General features: G+C 36.3%; 1 protein-coding gene across 3 annotated transcripts in view; it reads right to left on the bottom strand.

Moving 5' to 3' along the window:
• Positions 1 to 19,013, bottom strand: part of ANK2 (ankyrin 2, neuronal) — an 843,213-nt gene that overhangs the window by 472,939 nt on the left and 351,261 nt on the right. The gene's annotated exons all lie outside the window — the stretch shown is intronic.

The raw sequence follows: 19,013 nt of genomic DNA on the forward strand, positions 1-19,013 counted from the left end.
ATTCCATTGTGCGAATATACCACAGCTTCTCTACCCATTCGTTTGTTGATGGGCATTTAGGTTGTTTCCAACTCCTTGCTATTGCAAACAAAGCCATGATAAACATGGGTATACATATATCTACTTGGATGTCATTTATGGTCTCTTTAGGGTATATTCCCAGTAGTGGAACTGCTGGGTCAAATGGTGAGATACCATATATATTTTAAAAGCCTGTCTTCAATTGTATTGTATCATTAAGATCTTCAAAAATTACTGCACAAATGAAATGAGTCATTTATATACAACTCTGGTGACCTAGTGTGTAAGGAGCTGCATAACCCAAAAGAACATGGTTCAATTCCACCAATTGCTCTGTAGGAGAAAGATGGACAATTACTTCCAATTAGATTTACAACCCTTGAAAATCTGATGGAGAGTCAGTTATACATCAATTCCAACTCCGTGGTCCATGGACAACAATGCTGAATAAAATGGTTTTGTTGTGGTTTTGAAAAAAATAAAATTTCAGATCAATGTTTTAGGTCAACTCTCAAATAAAATAGCATCATTTATTTAAAATAAGTATGCTTTCCTTAAAGTGGATTTTGAGTTATTAAATAAAAAAGCAGAAAAGTATTCTTCCCATTACAATATAAACAAATTCAAATACAATCAGTTAAAAATAATCAAGAATTAATATAAAAGCTACTAAAAATAGGTTTGGCCTTTATTTTAAGTCTCACTTCTATATTCATACTGAATCACATTAAAATTATAATTTTAAAAATTAGGAATATTTAAAATATGAATTAATTTCCTTAATTCAAGGTTTTTAAATCCTACTTTTCTTTTTCAAGTACAATTCAAATTATAATATTAAAAACATAATCTATTAATAGCTGCCTGCAGATACAAACAGTCTATACTTAGTGCCATGAAAATATATTGCTAGTTATTTATCTGGTCTTCAGTAATCAGTAATCTCCCAGCTGATCAAATGACCATAAGAAAACAGACTAAATATTTTTATCTTAAAAAAATTTTGGTAAAACAGTCCTCATTTTTTCAATAGATGTATGCATACCACTTGATAACTAGACAAATGAAGGAAATTTATCTCAAAGAATATAATACATATTTTCTGAGATATCAGTGCTGGAAAATGCTTTTCCCAGAATTTGTTTTGATAAGCAGTAGGAAATCTAGGAGCCTTAATGGCACAAAGATAAGAGCACTCATGGCTCAGTGTTGAACTGAGTCCAGCTGTTTGAATTGTCTCATAGGTGTGGTAGAAAGATGTGGCAGCCCGCTTGTTAAGTTTATGCCTTTGGAGAAGTTCTCTGTTCTACAAGGTCACCATGCCTTAGAATTGGCTCAATGGTGATAAATTTGTTATCTGTTCTTATCAAATACTATTACAATGAAAATTTTTGCTGCAGGTATAAATTGTTCCTTTAGGAGATTTACTAAATGTTTTGGAAGCATCACTTGTCATTATTTTGCAATATCAATAGACAGTATTTTTGCATGTGTGTGTTGTATATATGCACACATACATACTCACATACCCCACTTAGACACATTTTTATGAGATTTGACATTCTATTTCAGAATTTTAGGCTAAAATTAGATAACACAAATTATAGCTTAAATTTCTGTAAGCTATAATCTGTTTTCACTGTCACCTAAATTGATATAAACACCTCGTTTCCTCCAGGTCACTTTGGGGTCAACAGACATGATTACTTGTCTTCAGAGTAAGCCTGAGGAAAAAGAACTAAATTAGTGGCACAGAAAGAAAAGGTAAAATACAGATCTTATTATTAATTCTCAAGCTATGTGGTCTTGACATCACCAGTGATAAAGTGATGTTGACCAGAGAGTTGCCTTAGAATTGATGCAAAGGATACTTCTCACAACAATAGAACATTCAGTACATTGAAAGACATAGACAAGCATTTTTGCATGGGATACCAACTCTACCCATAATATAATGATTCGTACAAGAGCTTTTATGTTGACACCATGCTGGGAAAAGTGGTGGGTCAAAGAAAGGAAGGAAGATCCACATCAAGTGGACTGACACAGTGTCACAATGAGCTAAGCATAACAGAGATCACCAGGGAAGTTCAGGATGGGGCCAAGTTCAGATTCACTGTTCATGGGATTGCTGTGAAGTGTAGTAAACATGATAGCATCTAACAAGAACAAAAACAAAACTTTGGACCATGGATTATCAATTTATTGAATTATTCTCAAATGTTAATATCTATCATTCTTATAACATATTATCTCTACTAACACGACGTTCTTCTTGATGTCAAATTGACAGAGAAATACAGCATAAATATACTGTTGTTGTGGTTAGATGCTGTTGAGTTGAGTAGTATCCATAGTGACTTTATGATCAGCAGATCTGAAACCTGTCCTATTCTCTGCTATCCTCAATCTTCCTGATATACTTAAGACCACTGCAGCAGTTACGGTGTCAATTCATCTGGTTGAGGGTCTTCCTCTCTTTCACCACCTTCCACCTTTCCAAGCATCATGTTCATCCCCAAGGAATGGCTTCTCCTAGCAACATACCTGAAGTATGTGAGACAAAGCTTCATCATCCTTGACTCCAAGGAGCACTCTGCACTTTGTCCAATAAATATTTTTGTTCTTTTGGTAGTAATCTTCTCTGACACCACAGCTCAAAGGCATCAATTCTTCTACCATCTTTATTCATTGTCCAGATCTCAGATGTTTAGCAAATGACTGAGAAGACCATGGCTTGAATCAGATGTACCTTAACCTTCCAACTGGCATCATTGCTCCTGGAAAATTTAGAGAGGTTCCTGACTGCAGACTTTCCAAGTACAATGTATCTCCTGATTTCCTGACAGTTACTATTAAAGGTATTGATTGTGGATCCAAATAAGATTAAATTATTGACAATTTCAATCTTTTCTCCATCATGATAGATGGAGAAAAGGTCTAGTGGTGAGAAGTTTTGTTTTCTTGATGTTGAGATGTAATCCATATCTTTGATCTTCTGCAGCAAGTGCTTCAAGTCCTCCTGACTTTCAGCAAGCAAAACTGTGTTATCTACATAAAGCAGGTTATTAACTAAGACGTTCTTCAGAGAATGGATCTGCTTTAACAATTTGCTCAGCATACAGACTGAATTGATATTGAGAGATAGTACAACCCTTTCTTAATTTTAAACCATGTAGTGTTCCCTTGTTTTGTATGTACAACAGCCTCTTGGTGTAAGTATAGATTTCACATGAGCCCAGTTAAATTCTCTGGGATTCCCATTCTTCTTTAATCATAGTTTGTTATGACTTACTCAGTCAATTGTCTTTGCATAGTCAATAAAGCACAAATAGACATTCTTCTGGTATTCTTTACTTTCAGCTAGGATCTATTTGACACCAGCATTGATATTTCTTGTGCCAGGGCCTCTTCTAAATTTTACTTGAACTTCTAGTAGTTCCCTATCTATGTACAGTTCTAGCTGTTTTTTTAATGATATTCAGCAGTAATTTGCTTGCATGTGGTCTTAATAATATCGTTTGATAGTTTCCACAGTATGTTGGGTCACCTTTCTTGGGAATAGACAACTGTCCCCCAAATTTCTTGACCTAGACTGATGAGTGCATCCAGGGCTGCATCTGTTAATTAAGACATGTCAATTGGTATCCTACTGATTTTTAAGGACTTATTTTTTTTGCAAATGCCTTCAGTGTAGCTTCAACTTCTTCCTTCATTACTACTGACTCATGTTCATATAGTATTTCCAGAAATTTTTCCGTGTCAGTAAAATCAAATGTACTTTAGGTGTAATGTGCAGAAATGTTGAGATGCTAGATAGCTAACAATTATAAAAATAAGGGTGCAAAATTTATTGACGATAGCTTAAAATAAATTTGAGAAAGTATTGCAAATAGTAGAAATTCCAAGGTGAAGAAAAATTTTTATTTTAGTTTTAAAGAATGAAACTGAAATGTACATGACATTTGAACGACAGGATAAAGAAATAAACCATACCATGATCATCTTCCTATAGCTCTTGACTCCTGAGTCAAAGCACTAATGCCATTGCCAATAGTTATTCTAACATACACCATGCAAAAATGTCCTAAAGCTATTCTGAAGACCATTTTAAATGTTTAGAAATTTTATTTATGATATTTAAATTAACAATCCTGCTATGGCCAAACCTAAAATCTGCTCACAGTTTGGCAACAAGGTTTTTAATGGAGATAATCTATTACAAAAATTTCTACGCAGTAGCAATAATGAAGATATTTCAAACGTACAGACAGATAGATACTGTGAATGGTTATGATGATTTATTTAGGGGGAAAGAGTCATTTCCAGCAATGTCAGATCTAAAATTCAACATAAAGTGTGTTTATTTGTGTATTTATATACTTTTTTCAAAACCCTCAACACCATTATATAAGCAGACTGCAAAAAAATTATTCTTCATAATTTTTTTTTTTGAGGGAGCACTGGCGGCTTAGTGAAAATGAGTTGTGCTGCCAACCCATAGACAGGTGGTTCAAATCCACCAGATACTGTATGGGAAGAGCGGCAATCTCCTCCCATGCAATTTACAGCCTCTGCAAACCCGCTGGATGATCAGCCATCAGTCCATTTTGATGCAATGGCATGTAACAACTACAGCCTATTTAGTGTGCTACTGTGGCTTAGTGTGTAACGTGTTACACTGTCAGCCTAAAACCAGATCGCCTGAATGCACAGCTGCTTTAAGGGAGAAAAATGGGAAGTCTCATCTGGTGTGATGTACAGCCTCTGAAAATCCACTGAAGGGTCAGCTAGGAATCAGTTCTGACTTGATGGTAATGAGTGAGAAAAGTCTATTTTTAAAAAGAATTCCAGAAAAGATAATATTTATTCAACTAATCATCTTCATAGAGTTTCCAGAGGCAAGCTATTTCGGAAGTGGATGCCATTCCTGCTTCTAAGCTTCTTTTTATCAGGGAGCTCCACCAAACACTGTCCACCATACATAACCATTATCACATTTGACACAACAGTGTCACAGTGTTCAGCATCATAGCAACGATGAGTTGCCTCTGTACAGCAAATGTACAGACCAGTATATACCACTTAGAAGAATGTTTGACCAAAAATAATTAAAACCAGGCCTGAGGGCCACAGATTCAAATCACTCGCCTTTGGCTTGGTCGCATAACTTTCTATCCACTAGACAAACAGAACTCTATGTTCTTATTGTTAAGTGCTGTCGAGTCACTGTCAACTCATAGTGACCCTATGAGTGAAAGACCTGAACACTTTTATAACTTTCATCATTTCTCCAAGTTCATAGTAGTCTACGACTCAATGGCACTTAACAACAACAGCAATCATCTTCACAAGAATATAGATTAAATAAACCTTAAAAATAAATATGCATACCTTAAGATTTTTATTGGGGAAAATCAATAAAGAAAAACCTTAGTTTCATTGGACACAGGCCAGTGATTCAGGACAATTTTCCAACAGCAATTCTTTATTTATCAAAGCATTTTGTGAAAGCAAAGCATGTTTTCTTATTTGCACATACAACCTGTTGCCAATGTTTAAGAGCTGCCTTGACAAATTAGGCACCGAAGGCACCTGGGGGTCAGTTCATCTGTAAGAGTTCCCAGTTGGAACAGATCTCCTGCTTGCTTAAAAAGCTTAAAATGAAGGGTATTACGTGGGCCAGGGGACAAGTGTCTCATTGCCCTATGTAATAGCCCAATCATTTCTACTGGCTCTTTAACAACTGGAAAGAGGTCCTGCTGTGTAATGAGATTATGGAGCACATGATAGATTAGGGACCTTTTGAATTAAGACAAACAACATGAACTCACAAACAAATTCCCCTTATATTGAAGAGGCTATGCTAAGGGTGTCAGCCAATGGGGAAAAAAGACTTCAACTACAGATGGAAATATCCAAGTATAAAGTTTGATTCTTCAGCCTTCCAGTGTTAAAAGTGAAGAACTCACGATTGGTTTGCCTATTCTGAAAGTGTCTAATAACTTTAATCAACAAATACTTACCAGACGTTCCCACGTTTGGATTTATGTGGTGTTTTTTTTTTTTTTCACTAAATGGGAGAAAATCAATCAAACTAGCTTTTCTGACTCATTGACCAAACATTTAATGCCTGTTAGTGAAATAAGCGTGAGACCAAAAAATAAACTTGTGTTTCTTAGATTCCAGATACTATTTTAATTTTTTTAGAAGGTGGTGTTATCAGCATAGCATCCCTATGAAGAGAGGCAGAACGATTTTTATACCCCAGATCCATCTTTCAGTAGCTATGTGGATTTAATTAGAGAACTATATGTAATCCCTGTAGAGATTAATCATGGAGTCCCTGTTATTGTTGTTGTTATGTGCCATCGAGTCACCTGCAACTCATAGCGACCCCATGTACAACAGCCCCAAACCGTGCTCTATCCCATGTGAATCTCACGGTCTTCGACACACCTACCCCAATTACCCTAGTCACTGACTCAATCAACCTCATAGAGGGTCTTCCCCCCCTGTGCCATCCCTTCACCCTCCCAAGCATGATGTCCTTCTCTAAGGACAGGTCCCTCCTTGCGACATGGCCAAAGTATGTCAGATGAAGCCTCAGAATCCTTGCCTCCAAGGAGCAGCCCTTTTTAACCCTTTCTAGGATGAACCTGTTCATTTTCTTAGAAGTCCATGGTATATTCAGTACTCTTCTCCAACACCACATCTCAAAGGCATCAATTCTCCTTCTATCCTGCTTAGTCATTATCCTGTAATAAACCTCTCCGATGCATAACAATTGATTGCAAAGACCATGGCCTGTACCATGTGCACCTTAATCTCCAGAGTGACACCATTGCTCTTTAGTACTTTGGAGAGGTCCCTAACAGCAGACTTTACCATCACAATAGGTCTTTTAATTTCCTGGATACTGGTACCAAGAGTGTTGACTGTGAAGCCAAACAAACTAAATCTGTTAACTATCTCAGTCTCTTCACTATCCATCCTGATGCTGCCAATTAGCCCAGTAGTGACAATCTTTGTTTACTTGGTATTGAGCCTCAATCCATACTGAAGGCTGAAGTCCTTGACATTCTGCAGAAAATTCTGCAGGTTCTCCTCAGCAAAAACAGTTAAGTGCTCAGTTAGTAGTCAAAACATTGTCAGTTCAAACACTCAGAGGCCTATTGCAAGTAAAACATGGTCATTTATTTCTGAAAGGTAACTGTCTTGAAAATCCTACGGAACAGTTCTATCCTGTACATATGAGATGCCATGAATTAGAAGTGACTTGATTACACCTAACAATGAGATATGTTGATTTTATTTTTAATATGATGATAACACAGTCTAGTCGTTGAATCATTCATTATCAAGATAAAATTAGATAATCTATGTAGAACTCAGCATACCAATTGACATATTTCAACAAACATGCTGCGTTGGATGTGCTCACCAAGTTGTGCCAAGAAATCTGGAGGACAACCACCTGTCCAACTGACTAGAAGAGACCAATATTTGTTCCCATTCCAAAGAAAGGTGACCCAACAGAGTGTGGAAATTACCAAACAATATCATTCGTATCACATGCAAACAAGATTCTGAAGAAAATTATCCAAAAATGATTGGAACAGCACATCAACAGAGAACTGCCAGATGTGCACGCTGGGTTTAGAAGAGGTCGTCGCACTAGGGATATTACAGCTGGTGTTGGACGGACCGTGGCTGAAAGCAGAGAGTACCAGAGGAATGTCTGTGTTTCATTGACTATGCAACACCATTTGACTGTGTGCATCACAACAAACTGTGGCTGACTCTGAGAAGAATGAAAATCCCAGAACACTTGATTTTGCTTATGCAAAACCTGTACTGACCAGGAGGCAGTCGTCAGAACAGAGCAAGGAAACACTGCATGGTTCAAACTTGGGAAAGGTGTAGAGCAGGGATGTGTCCTATCTCCATACCTTTTCAATGCATACACAGAACAGATCATTTGGGGGGCTAGGCTCTATGAGGAGGAGCATGGCAACATGATTGGAGGAAGACTTATGAACAACCTACATTATGCAGATGACACACCTTGCTTGCTGAAACTAAGGAGCATTTGTTACAACCTTCAGTATAGATTGAAGCTCAACATCAAGAAAGCAAAGATTCTCACTGTTGGGCCAATTGGCAGCATCAATGATAGATGGTGAAGAGATTGAAATTGTTAACAGCTTTAGTTTGCTTGGCTCTACAATCACCACTCTTGGTACCAGCAGACAGGGAATCAAAAGACAAATTGCATTTGGAAAGTCTGCTGTCAGGGCCCTCTCCAGAGACTGAAGAACAATGATGTAAGTATGGAGACCAAGACGTGCCTGATCCAGGCTATGGCCTTTGCAATTATGTGCTATGCATCAGAAAGCAGGACAATGACTAGGGATGATGCCTTTGAGCTGTGGTGCTGGAGAAGAGTATTGAATATACCATGGACTGCTAGGAGAACCAACAGCTTTGTCCTGGAGAGGGTGAAGCCAGGCTGCTCCTTGGAGGCAAGGATTCTGAAGCTTCATCTGACATACTTTGGACATATTGCAAAAAGGGACCAGTCTTTGGAGATGGACATTATGCTAGCTGTTGTACAAAGGGTACTATGAGTCACAGGTGACTTGATGGCACACAAAAAACACAATATATAGAACTCAATATAATCATTAGTTTATAATTATGATAATTCCATTCCTCTACCATCAGGTTGTATCCCAGTGACAGTGACCCTCCATTGAGTTTCTGAGGGAGGAGACTATCTTTCTCTCCAATAGCTGCTACTGGATTCAAACTGCTGACCTTTCCTTCAGAAACCCTATAGTATACCACCAGGCCTTCTTATCTATGATGATAGCTCTCCATGAATATTAATGCATAGTTATTATTTTTATCACTTAAAAATTCTCCATTGCTCTAAAGAATGAAGTGGTTTTTTCTCATGAAGAATATTTCTGTAATCAGTGTTTAATTTTCTGGATAAAATATAATTTATTCAAAGTGACTTGATTTAAGAAAACTTCATCACAAAGCCATAGAGAATCCCCATTTTGCATTCGTTGTTATTACTCACATGAGACTTCTAAAAAGGACCACAATGAGGAGATACATAATTATGAGACAATCTTTTTAATTATGAGATAATCCTGATCCACATGTTCATTTTTGTAATGGAGTGAGTTTGTCCACATCTGACAGTGTTCTCCATCAATGTCTTGCTTACTTTCTGTGGTTAAGAATAATGTCCACACCCTTAAACCAAAATAAAGATAATCGGCTTGTATAGAGTAGTGTTGGTACAATGCCTTAAGCATTTGAGTAATTCAATCTAAATGTCCCTCATTACTTAGTCTAAAACTCAGTGAATGCATACATTGCTGTTACGTACCACTGAGTTACATACAACTGACCTTCCAGCAGATTTCCATAGCAGTAAATCACACATGAGGAAACTGCCCACTTTTCTCCCACAGAGCAGCTGATGGATCAGAATCACGGACCTCTGAGATGGCAATGCAACTCCTTACTACTTTGCCACCAGAGTTTCCTCTGTACATAGATCTAGCAACCTGTTATTTACAAACAATCTATTAATGCTGTTCAAATGTATTTTCCAAAATTGCCTAAAATTGTAAAAACATATAATTTACATTAAGGATTGCTACAAACACAACGACAAATCATAGGTTGCATACAAAATGCTGCCAATTTCAGAATTTTCAAAGTGCGGTCCCAAAAAAGAAAATTTTACCCATGAAGTTCAATTTGTAATTGTCTCCTGTCTCATCTTTCCTGTATCTCAGCAAGAGAAGGATGAGCAATCTCCTCCCATGCGACTGCCTCAGAAAACCCATTACAGGGTCAACAATGAGTCAGTCTGACTGACAATGGTAAGGTGAGGTTAGATAGTCCCTGGAACCACACACACACACTTGTTGTTCAATGCCTTTTAGTTAAATACAACTCAGTGACCCAGTAAACAACAGCTCTGAACACTGTCCTCTCCTGTGCCATCCTTATCACTGTAACACACTTGAGCCCACTCTTGGCAGTTACTGTGTCTATCCATAGCATTGAGGGTTGTCCTCTTTTTCACGGACTCTTCACTTTTCCAAGGAATAGCCTTTGCTAACTACACACCCAAAGTATATGGTACGAAGCTTCACCATCCTTGCCTCTGAGAAAATCGTTGACTATACTTTTTCTAGATATCAATGAACTATTCAGTATTTTTTTACAATATCACAACTCAAAGCATACCTTTTCCTTTTGTCATCCTTATTCAAGTGTTTGTTGTTGTTGTTGTGTACCTTCGAGTTGGAATGAACCCAGAGCTGGCCCTCCAGTGGGTTTCAGAGGCAGTTAGCCACTTGGGAGGAGCCTGCCCATTTTTATATTGTGGAGGAGCTGGAGGATTTGAACAGCATTATCTTTGCGTCGCAGCACAAATCCTTACCACGAGGTCACCAGAGCTCCCTCAAGTGCTCTACAGAAAATCTTAATTCTCTATTTTACACTGCTGCATCTACAACATTTCATGCATACCTTCTAGAATGAGTAAAAGAAGATATTTTCCTTGCAATTCTGCAATCTTCTTTTATGTCCTATACTACATAGGATAAGACATTGGCATCCGGACCCTAGCAGGACCGTAACTTTCTAAGGGAGCTGGGAAACTCATAATCATAACGAAGAGTTATCAGCTTATTTTCAGGAATCCTAGCAGAATCATCACCAACCTAAGTATAACAAATTTGCCTTCTTGATTCTGTCACAGCCACATAGTTCTGCTTCATGCCGCATTGTTCGTACAGAGAGGATAGTCACATCACAGCACTGTGAGCGAGAAATGACTTATTAGGATGCTTCACGTGCCATTATAATAACCCTCCTGTTTTCATGCTGAGGCAGAAATGGCTTCTGTAAGCCATTTGTTAAGTACATTTGGAGGTTAGTTAAATACAAGCTTTTGTATTTTATTACACAAAAAGTGTGTGGTAAATAATGCAAAACTTAGTTGTTATTATTAAACATATAATATTTCATCATTGTTAATTATTATATATACAATATTTGTGACAACAATATACATATGGACCGATTTAATGCACAGACTGTCTTTTTACTTTGATTTAAGAGAACCTTAAAATATTTATTGTGTCAGGTATGTAACACAACATCATCATACCAGCTTGTACACTTGTATTAAAATAGCATCAGTGTAATATGGATTTGATTGAATGTAGAAAATGAAAGCAGACATTCATAATGAATTGAATAAACCAAAGAATAAATTACTTTTATCTATTTGATAACATGTCTGTGAACTATTAAAATAATCTAGTGTTTCTGCTTACTCCAATCTTCCCCTACTTCAAATTTTTCTTACACATGGTGTCCATTGGTTCTATTGTTACCTCTTTGTGAAATTATTACCATGAAATTGTGCTTTAAAACAAGAGAGGAAGACACCCTGCTGACATGCTTTCAATTCAGGGCAAACATTTAGAGCACTGGATAAAAGGAATCTTCCAAGACTAGTATTACATGAAAAAAGAACTGAAATCTTGGTATAGAAAATACCAGGTTTCTCATAATATTTAATATTTTAGGATTTTTGTTATCTAAAAAGTTACCATATCACCACCAAAACTGGATCAATTTCTCACATAGATATATGCATTATCAAAAATGTTAAAGATCAGCATGAAAACATTTATATTAAACTATTATATAAGAAGGTATCACTACTAAAAAAAAAAAAGAAGGTATCACTAGTAGTTTGTGAAACATTCTAGCATGCTGGGGCAGGAGGATTGTAATTAAACTTATATCTTTAAAGCCAACATAGGTTCTAGAATTTCTTTCCACTTACATATTTTTATTTGTATCATATTCTCTTATATCTTTTTGCTTTGAGTGTTCCATCAGTTAGCAGTAACTATAACTGGGTAGGAAGTCAAAGGCATCCAAAGTCAAATGGCCGATCATGAGTCATTCTGACTGCCCATGAAGGTGGCCAAAGACACCTGTGAGTGCCGAAAACCTGTGCCAGGCTTAGGAAATAGAAAGAAACTGTCAAGAATCTTATTCTCAGGATTCTGGAAGTCCAACAGGAGACACAGAGAAGGTCAACATTAGGCTAACAAACAAAGTGGGCTAGGATATAACATACACAAAGATAAACAAAAGAGAAAAGAATGATTTCCATGAAAAGGCAGTCTTAGGAGGATTTATGCAAAAGTTCTAGATTGTAGTCCTTGAATAATACTAAAATACAGACATGGTAAGTCTTTGACTAATTTTAAAAAGTATTTGGGTGGGGGGGAGTATTTGAGAAAAATTTAGGCTACCCTGCTAATTTATAGGCTAAGTTTTTGGAATTTGTTATCATTATTCTTTATAAACAGAAATATATAAGGGGAAGAGTTTCGCTGACAACATGAATAATTAAGAAGATATATGCCATAGGAGAAGGACATAGAATACATTCCTAAAATAAGACAGATTCCAAAATACCAGCCTAGAGGTGACAGAGGCTCCGAACATAGAGCAAAACCACCAGGAATTGTTGAGATATGGTTTATAATAGATTATAAGAACTTCTTCAATAGTATCTGAACTTTCAGAGTGACTTTTAATCCTATGACTTGAGGTTGCCCCATCTGGGTAGCTGGTGCATGTGTTTCTTTTGTGTTCTTTACAGTGTTCAAATGTTAACTCTAAGTCAGAACTCAGTACTGTTACTGCTCACCCACTCCCAGTTTACTGTCTTAACAAAATCACACTGATCTTTCACATTCTTCCATGCTCCTGTGGAACTTAGTTGTGGCACTGCTCAACATAACATTTCCTTTACATTACTCGAAATTGCTCACTTCACTTTTCTTGAATTTGAATGCTGTCTGCTCAGATTACAAGCTTCATCAAGGTATCCATCATTGACTTTTAGCCTCTCTAATAAGGTATTACCTACCTACCTTTTAACAAAATTGTTGATTCGAAGGAGGAAATCCTTATACTAAACCAAGTGAAACCAGTTGATTCTAAGACATGGAAGCTCCTTAAATGTTAGAAATCATACTTTCTGTCTTTGTAAGTATAAACATAAATTAGTTCAGAGAAGATGATACTTGTGTGTTAACAGAAAAGCATGAGCAGAAACCAAGTCTGACAACTAAATAGAAGCTCATCGTCTAGATCATGAACTAGGAACAAAGTTCGCCATCCCTCCCTCTCATCTTTTTAAAATGGACTCTCCTTTTTTATAAGTGCTTAAAGAAAGACAGAAAGTAATAAATGCCTTGTTATATTTACTTTGTTTCTGATATGCAAGATCATCATTTTTTTCCTATCAAAAAACTGTCTAGTTACAATGCAATCCAATCCCATTTTTACCCAACTAAATAAAAGGAAATGAAGATTATAAATTCGTTTGTTGTGATGAATTCTGTCAGTGCCCAGTGAGACAAAAATAGCCGATGGTTTTTGTTTCTGCTACCAACAGGAAAATAAAGCTGAAATCATACTTAGAGTCTGTTTTGAATAGAGACAAGATATAAAAACATTGAAAGTTTAACTCTATTTTTATATGTAGCCCCATGTCTCTTTAGAAACTTTGTTAAAAAGGAAAAGGAAGCTCAAATATTTTAGGGGGAAAATGAATAATAAAGAAGCTTTAGAATAAAGTTTTCCAAAATAATAATTAGAGCTGAAATTGCAAAATTTGGATCATTTTTTGGTTGCTAGTTTAATTTAACAAGGCTTAGTCAAACAATTTGATTTTTTTTAAAAAAAATCTATCCATTTCTGTGGAGTTTCAAAGACCTGTGTGTTGTCTGTGTAGATGAAAGGAATATTCTAAGCCAACATATAATTATGCTAAAAGCACATGGAAAAGAGAAGTATTACTTGAAGGAATATTTTAGAAATCCAACATAGAAATTGCCATTATATCTCACTATCAATGATCTGAGTGTGCATTGTGGAAAATATGCTCAACTGTTAACAGATAGTAATAAGCATATCTGAAAGCCACTGCTGCCAAGTAGACGGTAGCTCATAGTAACCTTCTGTTGTGCTCCCAAATCTGTAAGTCTTTACAGGAACAGATTGATTCATCTTTCTGTCAGAGTGGCTGGTGGATTTGAACTGGTAACTATTCTGTTAGCAGTCTAAGATTTATCTCACTGTGCCATCAATATCATAGAAAAAAATGAACCAGCAATATATCTTAGTAGAAGAAGTAACTCATGAAATATTATTCAAAATGGATGACCCTGAAGGACATTATGCTGAGTGAAATATCTCAGACACAAAAGGACAAAAACGGCATAGTGCCACTGTTGTGAAACAGGACTGACATTGGGGTTTGGGGGAGAATGAGAAAGATGGGATAAATTATGAATAGTGCATTGAAACAGATAAGAGAGAGAACTATTTAAATGGGGTAGATGATTAGGTATTATTGTCATAACAGGAGTCCAGAATGGACTCCGTAACAGTGGAGTGTACATGGAGAGAGGGATTGTATAACAATGAAAGAATTTTTCTTTTACTTTTCAAAAAGAAGAATGAACTGGAGGAGAGGGGTGGACAAGGAGAAAAGTGTAACAATGAATGAATGGAAATCCATAGTCTCTGTAAATTTTCATTAAAATTCATAATAATAATTTTTAAAAAAGAAGATACCACAGACAAAGTGATGCAAAATATGTCACTAGTTGAAAGGAGCTCTGGTGGCTTAGTGGTAAGAAATTTTGCTGCCAACCCAAAGGTGCAGTGTTTGAATCCACCAGCTGTTTTGTGAAAGAAAGGTGGGCAATCTCCTCCTGCCAATTTACTGTTTCTGAAAACCCACCGGAGAGTCATCTATGGGTCAGTTCTGACTTGGTAATACTCAACAACAACAGTTGAATAGCAAAAAAAACCAGAGTGTATCATTCCTTCATACTACCATCCTTGCAAAAGTCATTGACCCACTAGCTCATCATCTACAAAACTTGAATAATAATACTTAATGAGAGTTATTTTAAAGAGTACATAACATGTGCAAAGCAATTTTAAACAATAGACAAAAGCACAAGAAGAAAAAAATTCCTTTTCTCTATTCACTTTTCTCATTGTTATTGTCACCTAAATATAAAAGGGACATGGTTGTAACTATCAGAGCTGAGTAAAAAAACCTACCACATCTAAATTGAAAACACTTGTTTCTAAGGTAACTCAGCTTGATGTCTGCCAACCATACCCAAGCTCTGAGTTCTAGCACATGTAAGGAAAAGTTGGGTGCCATTACAAATCCTTAGAAGTTCTTACTCAGCAGACCTGAAGTTAGAGGAATATGAATTATATTAGCAGGCGATCCAGGTAATTCTAGTAGCTATAGTCTGAGGCAACTGTGCTGAAAACCACTGCTCTGCAAAGGATGTTCTAGGATTGATTAATTTATATTGACACAAGAAATTAAAAGTTAAAAAAATCAACTTTATACAAATTGGTAGACAGAAGCAGACAGAACATAACAGAAAATTTAAAAACAACAACACTAGGCTGTAAGAGACTTTCCCAATCTGATAAAAAGCTCTTATCATTCCTGACAGATGGTCATCTTAATACTTTCAGAGATGGGGAATTGCTGTCTTCAGGCAACACATGATACTTGGGGTTATGAAATGATGTTAAAAAGGGCAAATCATAAGTTATTTGGAAAACTGAAAAAATGAGGATATTTTCAGGGTGAACAATATATGAAAGTCTTTCCAGACTTGATTGAATTAGATTCTATATCAATCTTAAATTCAAAACTAACTTGACCACAAGATTATTTTGATCATGCGGTAGTTGGATCTGCTACCTTCTTCCATGAAAAAAGCCACAATTTCAGTAGCTGCTGTAAAAATAAACCTTTTCATATGTCTCTCATTCACATTTCAATGGTGCAATATTTCAATCACACATCTGGCACTGCTGCAAACTACTTATTTAGGCAGTAGCAAGTAAACAGAAATAAAAATATCTTCTTGTTGTTATGTGTTGTTGAGTTGTAATCAGCTCACAGTTGACCCTCTAATACAGGCAGTAAAGCACATGGGAGAAGATAGCCCACACTGCCTCCATGAAGAAAAATATATATACATACTTAAAAGATTTGCAATGTTCTTAAATGTCTTAAAATAAAGATCCAGTTCAACAAGACTCAAAAAGAATACATGCTAAAAAAAAAAAGACATGCTATCCCACATAGTCATTTAAAACAGCCAATTTGGAAAACAATAATATTGTAATTTTACTTTAATCTTCGTATAGTTATTCCAACAAATGAGGAAAAGCTCTTTTCAGCCATTCCTTTATATGCTTGTTTTAGAAGACTTCTCAAAACCTTGTGTTTTTCAAAGATTCTGCCATGTGTGATGAATGATTGATGGGCATTTCCATTTTTGTTTATGCAAATTATCAAAGGCTCAAGCAGCTTTATTCTATGTCAAATCTTCTCCTTTGTTTGAAATACAGAATAGGAAAGTATGTGATTCTGCAATTTACTCTGGTCTCAGTAAATATATCGTGTAGACTAAGGAATCCTTACAGAGATAGCTGAAATTTTTGGTCGGTTGACATTTAATTTATGGCTTCTGTATGTAAAATGGTAAGTTCTGATGGGCTAGTCTGTAACAAGTTGCAGAGCTAACCCAAAAGCTGCACATCTCTAGAGGTTCAAATCCACCAACAGCTCTTTGGGAGAAAGACAAGCAATCTCCTCCTGTGTGATTTACAGCCTTGGAAAACAAACAGAAGATCAGCTATGAATCATTTCTCACTGGATAGGGCGAGTATGGGGTTTTTTTGATTGGTTTGCTTTGATTTGGGGGTGGGGTTATTTAGTACATATAACAGTTTTAATGTGTAATGTGTCAGGTTAGTAATCGGAAGGTCAGGAATATTAATCAATCAGTTGCCCCACAGGAGAAAAAGAGGCAATGTCCTCCTGGAAAGATTATAGCATCAAAAAATCAAAAACCTAATGATGGACCCCTGTTAGAATCAGCTCAACTGGCAATTTTTGGTTTGGACATCTGTATCAGGGGAATTCTTATAGTGTTGTATTTAAACTAATCAACTGCTAACCAAAAGGCTAACCTACCCATGGAAGATAGATGGATTATTTGAGGCTGTGAAGATTTGTAGCCATGGAACCCTTGAGGACAGTCCTACAAGATTGCTATGTTCTTGATGACAAGAGATTTCAAATTTCTTTTATAACATAGTGAAGCATTACCTTTTCCTGAGTTATACTCATGATTTTGGGTATGTTTAAGTATAGGTTAGTATATTCTAGCTGTTGTTCTTGTTAGATGTCCTCAAGTTGAGAACAACCCAAAGTGATCTCTGAACAAAAGATCTGAACTCCTTGCTATCCTGTGTCAGCTTCGTTATAATCTAACACATGTTAGCCCCTTGTTGCAGTTACTATGTCAATCTATCACTGAGGTCTTCTCCTCTTTCACTGACTCCACCTTTCCTAACATGATGTTATTTTCCAAGCTTCTCTATCCTTGCCTTCAAGAAGTATTCTAGTTGCACTTTTCCCAAGACATTTCAGTATACTCTTTGGCAGTCAATGGGATACTCTCTGCTCTTCTCCAACACCACAACTCAATGGCATCAATTCTTCTGTCATCCTTACTCATTATCCAGCTCTCAGATGCATAGCAAGTGATAGAAAAAAGCCATGGCCTGAATTAGGTGCACTTTAGTATTCAAACTGAATTCATTGCTCTCAGCAACTCTGTTAAATTCATTCATTCCATTTAGGTCCTAACACTTTCTTTTAGTCCAGAATTCTCATTTAAACTTAGAGTAGCTTCCTTCTCTTTCTGTTGAACCATCACCTGAGTATCAATCCCAAAGACTGTTCAATATTTATTTGTGCAAATTAACTGGACACTAAAAAAATTATTTGACTGAAATAGCAGAAGAAAAGTGTTCTTATTTATATGTTTTCAATAAATATCAATACTTTATCATTTGTCCTTTGCATATTAAAAATGTTGTTGTTGTTGTTATGTGCCATCGAGTCATTTGTGATGCATAGTGACCCTATGTACAAGAGTTCTAAACGCTGTTCTATCCTGTGCAAACCTAGCCATCTCAAAAGCACTTAAAAAAATAACCCAATAATAAATAAACTTCTCTTCAAAATAATTTTTAAGTTTAAACTTGAAAGAGAAAAGCAGTCCCTGACCTCTAGAAGTTGATTTGGCACATGTTTCTAGGAGTTGGGCTGGAACTTCCATTTAGGTCTTGGGATTCCCTTTTTGAGCATAAGCAATTTCACAGGTCATAAACATTGGGGACAGCCACTTGGTGATCACAATGCATCAAGACAGAAACAGGACTGCTCCCTAATGTTTACGACACACACAAACCCTGAACCTTGTCCAAGCCATTAAATACCAAACATTCTCCTCTCTCAACAAGTGAAACATTGCTACTTCTTCACCAATTTCAGTTTTAGCTTTGCTCTAGCCTGTCTTCCCTAGCAATAATGTTTATTTAGATACTCAAACAATGAACTGTTCCCATTTTCTGACAGTGCCCAAAGCACATTCAAGCAAAGCCTAAATTGTATGAATCTTTTCTAAGACCCTCTTATTGAGATGTCCCATGGTTCTCCAAGATCTGCCTTTTTCCTCTCTCAATGAGTCATTAGCCCAACTTACTCACCTGCACATGTGTTAGTGGAGTTAGAGCAGGTATTCCTTTTCCCCCTCCACTTTGTTTTATTTTATATTTGTTTGCATAAACAAATTCATATATATGTGTATCATACACATACATTGCATTTCACACATTCCTGTATTCACATTGTGTTTCAAACAATCACTAACATACACTGTGGTTTATAAAATGAATCACTATTGATCTATGCCTACTATTACTCTGTCTTTTTAGGTCCCCATTAGATCTTTTCAAAT

This window comes from Elephantulus edwardii, unplaced genomic scaffold (assembly GCF_000299155.1).
Source record: "Elephantulus edwardii isolate Elephantulus edwardi_28Jun2011 unplaced genomic scaffold, EleEdw1.0 scaffold00012, whole genome shotgun sequence".
NCBI lineage: Eukaryota > Metazoa > Chordata > Mammalia > Macroscelidea > Macroscelididae > Elephantulus > Elephantulus edwardii.